We start from the raw sequence: 6000 nt of genomic DNA, 5'->3' as shown, positions 1-6000 counted from the left end.
ATTTCGAGCCTCTAGTTTTTCTCCTGTCTCCTTATGAAAAGCTAATGATGACTTCAGCACCTCATTTTCTGATTTCAGAGCTGTATATTCTACAGCAGAAATCAGATTAGGAGCAGGGGCATTTTTAGCTGCTTCTTGTGCACAAGATAAACAGGCACCTAACACTGCACAAATAACATTTTTAGCTTTTCCCACTCTGATCTTTTGTAAAGCCTGACATTGTTCAATACGTTCTACCACTTTCTCTTCATCTTTCCAAAATTTTTGGGCGCACTCCTTCCCAGCCAGGGAAGGGGCACAATCATATTTTTGCAGCAGTTTATCCATGGCAATCCGGCCGACTACGCCAATTTTCTGTTGCGTGAAAAAGGGTAAAATAATTTGGCAGAAAATAAACCCCCTTGCTTTCCAGCTGATCCTCAGATATTAGAGGGGCTGGGTGCGGCTGGGCTTAGATTCTGAGTGATGCCCAATTTGCCACTATCAGTCCGGTCGCATTCAATATGTTGAATAATCACGATTCCGGATGCACTAATAGTGCACTGCACCTTCAGTCTAATCGTGCTCACGAACTAGCACGGCCACACTGAGGGAGCTGGTCGCGTTCAGTGAGAGATTTACGATTAGCTACTTAAACAGTGCAGTTTATTAAAGCAACAGATACAGGTTCTTGTGGATTGCCGGTGATAAATACACTGTCTGCAAAAGCACGTGCAAATAATAAAGTATACAACCGCGCGACAAAGTTATGAATAATACAGCCTGGCTTTAAAGTATAAAAGTAAAAAGTAACTCTATATAGAGATTCCTAATTTTCCCGGGGAAGCACTAGATACAGTGCAAGTCTTACCCAAAGGCGTCCCTATGGGGGGGAAGAAAGGTCCAGCCCGTCGACCGGTCCCGGGAGTCGAGAGTAGTCTGCTGATGGGGTCTTCCTTGGCTCGTCCACAATGATGTCTTCCCTAAAGCCCCCCACTTTTTGGGTCATTTTATAGTACTTTTCACTTTCAAGGTGGAGCTCGAGTGACTCTAGTCATACATACCTTTATTGTTATTGGTGTAAATTTTCCTCGCTTTGCTTTTAAAGGTATATGCCACAAAAAATTCAAAGAGCATGCTCAAAGAGGGGTGGTCTCACTTTGGAGGTGGGTAGCATTGGAGGTGGAGGTGTGTTTTCATATTAAAATGCATTATAATGAAGCAAAGTTCACACAAAGGACAGCATTTTGTCAAAAGATGACAGGCCGTTGGCTCAGGGCATCAAGTATGCAGCTTATCAGTTTAAGTACCACCTAGTTCCCACCTCTGCTGGTGTTGGGACAGAGTTTGGCCGCAGAATCTCCACTTTGCTCCATCCTCCGTCAAGCAATGTTGCCACGGGAACCGCTGTGGAGTGAATTCCTGGCATACCACGTGCAGCTGCAGCTTACCCTGAAAGTCCGTTTTTCCTTTATGTGTGAGCAATGCTACATTTTTAAATATAAGTTTAATTTCTAAATCATATTCAGTAATTATCCCACAGCGCCCTACTGCTCGAGAAAGAAAATATAGGAGGTACACGCCATGGGCCACCCTATGGTTTTACCTGCGGGATCACGGAGAAGACATGAGAAAGTGGGATGGAAAACCTACCTCAGATCTGGAGCAACGGGTGCGTGAACTGAAGAGGAGAACAATGGTCAAGGATGATCCTCCCAGGAAAGCTGCTGCTCCAGTCTCTGGTGAGCAGTTTCCCAGATGGAGTGAAAGAGCTGATTTTACTCCAGCTCCTGTGATAAGGAATACTAATCCCTTTCTACAAGACATAAGTGGACAATCTTATGATCACTATTAGAGGGGCCCTGCCTCCAGCCAGGTGGAGGAGAGGGATAATCGGGTTTACTGGACTGTGTGGATCAGATGGCCTGGCACATCAGTCCCACAGAAGTATAAGGCTCTAGTAGATACCGGTGCACAGTGTACTCTGATGCCATCAAGGTATCAAGGGGTGGAACCCATTTATATTTCTGGAGTGACAGGAGGGTCCCAAGCGTTAACTATGCTGGAAGCTGAAATCAGCCTGACTGGGAGGAAGTGGCAAAAGCACCCCATTGTGACTGGTCCAGGGGCTCCATGCATCCTTGGCATAGACTATCTCAGGAGAGGGTACTTCAAAGACCCAAAAGGGTATAGATGGGCTTTTGGTATCGCTGCCTTGGAGACAGAGGAAATTAAGCAGCTGTCCACCTTACCCGGTCTCTCAGAGGATCCTTCTGTTGTGGGGTTGCTGAAGGTCGAAGAACAACAAGTGCCAATTGCGACCACAACAGTGCACCGGCGGCAATATCGCACCAACCGAGACTCCTTGATTCCCATCCATAAGCTGATCCGCAGACTGGAGAGCCAAGGAGTGATCAGCAGGACCCACTTCCCACTTAATAACCCCATATGGCCGCTGCAAAAGTCTAATGGAGAGGGGAGATTAACAGTAGACTATCATGGCCTGAACGAAGTCACACCACCATTGAGTGCTGCCGTACCGGACATGCTAGAACTTCAGTATGAACTGGAGTCAAAGGCAGCCAAGTGGGATGCCACAATTGACATTGCCAATGCATTTTTCTCAATCCCTTTGGCAGCAGAGTGCAGGCCACAGTTTGCTTTCACTTGGAGGGGTGCCCAGTACACTTGGAACCAACTGCCCCAGGGGTGGAAACACAGCCCTACCATCTGCCATGGATTGATCCAGACTGCACTGGAACAGGGGCAAGCTCCAGAACACCTGCAATACATTGATGACATCATCGTGTGGGGTGATACAGCGGAAGAAGTTTTTGAGAAAGGGAGGAAGATAATCCAAATCCTGCTGAAGGCCGGTTTTGCCATAAAACGGAATAAGGTCAAGGGACCTGCACAGGAGATTCAATTTTTGGGAATAAAATGGCAAGATGGACGCCGCCAGATCCCCACAGACGTGATCAACAAGATAACAGCAATGTCTCCACCAACTAACAAGAAAGAAACACAAGCTTTCTTAGGTGTTGTGGGGTTCTGGAGAATGCACATCCCAAATTACAGTCTGATTGTAAGCCCTCTCTATCATGTGACCTGGAAGAAGAATGATTTCAAATGGGGCCCTGAGCAACAACAAGCCTTTGAACAAATTAAATGAGAAATAGTTCATGCAGTAGCCCTTGGACCAGTCCGGGCCGGGCAAGGTGTGAAACATGCTCTATACTGCAGCTGGGGAGAATGGTCCTACCTGGAGCCTCTGGCAGAAAGCTCCAGGGGAGACTTGAGGTCGACCCCTTGGCTTTTGGAGTCGGGGATATAAAGGATCCGAGGCCAGCTATACTCCCACTGAAAAAGAGATACTGGCAGCCTATGAAGGGGTTTGAGCTGCCTCAGAAGTGATTGGAACTGAAGCGCAGCTCCTCCTGGCACCCCGGTTGCCTGTGCTGGGCTGGATGTTCAAAGGCAGGGTCTCCTCTACACATCATGCAACTGATGCTACATGGAGTAAGTGGGCCGCACTAATTACACAACGAGCTCGAATAGGAAATCCCAGTCGTCCAGGAATTCTAGAAGTCATCATGGACTGGCCAGAGGGCAAAGATTTTGGGATGTCACCAGAAGAGGAGGTGACGCGTGCTGAAGAGGCCCCACCATATAATGAACTGTCAGAGAGTGAAAAGCAATATGCCTTGTTTACTGATGGGTCCTGCTGTATTGTGGGAAAGCATCGGAGATGGAAGGCAGCTGTGTGGAGTCCCCTGCATCAAGTTGCAGAAAGTGCTGAAGGAGAGGGTGAATCGAGTCAGTTTGCAGAGGTGAAAGCCATCCAGCTGGCCTTGGACGTTGCTGAATGAGAAAAATGGCCGGTACTTTATCTCTATACTGACTCATGGATGGTGGCAAATGCCCTGTGGGGGTGGTTGCAGCAATGGAAGCAGAGCAACTGGCAACGCAGAAGTAAACCCATCTGGGCTGCTGCATTGTGGCAAGATATCGCTGCTCGGGTGCAGAACCTGGTGGTGAAGGTACGCCACGTAGATGCTCATGTACCCAAGAGTCGGGCCACTGAAGAACATCAGAATAACCAGCAAGTGGATAAAGCTGCTAAGATTAAAGTGGCTCAGATGGACTTGGATTGGCAACATAAGGGTGAATTATTTTTAGCCCGGTGGGCCCATGACACCTCAGGCCATCAAGGCAGAGATGCAACATATAGATGGGCTCGTGATCGAGGGGTGGACTTAACGATGGACACTATTGCCCAGGTTATTCACGAATGTGAAACATGTGCTGCAATTAAGCAAGCCAAGCGGTTAAAGCCTCTCTGGTATGGAGGACGATGGCTGAAGTACAAATATGGGGAGGCCTGGCAGATTGACTATATCACACTCCCACCAACCCGCCAAGGCAAGCGCCATGTGCTTACCATGGTGGAAGCAACCACTGCATGGCTGGAAACATACGCTGTGTCCCATGCCACTGCCCGGAACACTATCCTGGGCCTTGAGAAACAAGTCTTGTGGCGACACGGCACCCCAGAGAGAATTGAGTCAGACAATGGGACTCATTTCCGGAACAACCTTATAGACACTGGGCCAAAGAGCATGGCATTGAGTGGGTATATCACATCCCCTACCATGCACCAGCCTCTGGGAAAATCGAACGGTACAATGGGCTGTTAAAAACTACCCTGAGAGCAATGGGTGGTGGGACTTTCAAACACTGGGATACACATTTACCAAAAGCCACCTGGTTGGTCAACAGTAGGGGATCTGCCAACAGGGCTGGCCCAGCCCAATCAGAACTTTTATGTACTGTAGAGGGGGATAAAGTTCCTGTGGTGCACATAAAGAATTTGTTGGGGAAGACAGTCTGGGTTATTCCTGCTTCAGGTAAAGGCAAACCCACTCGTGGGGTTGCTTTTGCTCAGGGACCTGGATATACTTGGTGGGTAATGCGGGAAGATGGGGAAGTGCGATGTGTACCTCAAGGGGATTTGATTTTGGGGGAAAACAGCCAATGAACTCAATTGTCCGCTGTTGCCTGCTCTATAACACTTTTATAGCCCACCAGCTAGATATCTTCAGGTCACCAGCCGTTGACCCTGACTTCCCTCCGATCATCACCTCAACAAAGAATGAATTTTGAGGAAACCAGACGAGCTCAGCAGTGACCAGACGAGTTTGGCGGTATCATCAGCAGGCAACAACCCAACACTACATACCGTCCCTCCTGCCCTGAAAGACTATTACAAGAGATGGAGCCTGACATCATGGACTGGATGAGTTCAGCAATTTTACAGGGATTGGTCCATGGACTAGGGAATGATATCTTTCTCTGTGTGTGGGTGTGGGTGTATATATATGTGTATATATGGGACAGGGGTGATGGTGTGTTGAGAGATGTGGGATCTGAGCATGACATGAATGGTATGGAATAAGGGGTGGATACTGTCCTGGGTTCAGCTATAGCAGTCATTTTTCTCCTTCTTAGTAGCTGGTGCAGTGCTGTGTTTTTTAACTTTCAGCCTGGGAACAACGCTGATAACACCGATGGTTTTAGTTGTTGCTAAGTAATGTTTATTCCAACCAAGGACTTCCTCAGTCTCATGCTCTGCCAGGGAGGAGGGGAAGCCGGGAGGAAGCAGAGACAGGACACCTGACCCAAACTAGCCAAAGGGGTATTCCATACCACAGCACGTCATGCCCAGTATATAAACCGGGGGGAGTTACCCGGAAGGCCCAGATCACTGCTCGGGTCGGGCTGGGTATCGGTCGGCGGGTTGTGAGCAATTGTATCCTCTCCCCTTGTTATTTCACTAATCATTATTATCATTGGTGGTAGCAGTAGTGGTTTTGTGTTATACCTTAGTTGCGGGACTGCTCTTATCTCAACCCGTGGGAGTTACATTCTTCCCATTCTCCTCCCCATCCCTCCGGGAGCGGGGGGAGGAAGGGGGGGAGTGAGCGAGCGGCTGCGTAGTTCTGAGTTACCGGCTGGGCTCAA

This window comes from Strigops habroptila, chromosome W (genome assembly GCF_004027225.2).
Source record: "Strigops habroptila isolate Jane chromosome W, bStrHab1.2.pri, whole genome shotgun sequence".
NCBI classification, from domain to species: Eukaryota; Metazoa; Chordata; class Aves; order Psittaciformes; family Psittacidae; genus Strigops; species Strigops habroptila.
This window is presented reverse-complemented; position numbering follows the sequence as displayed.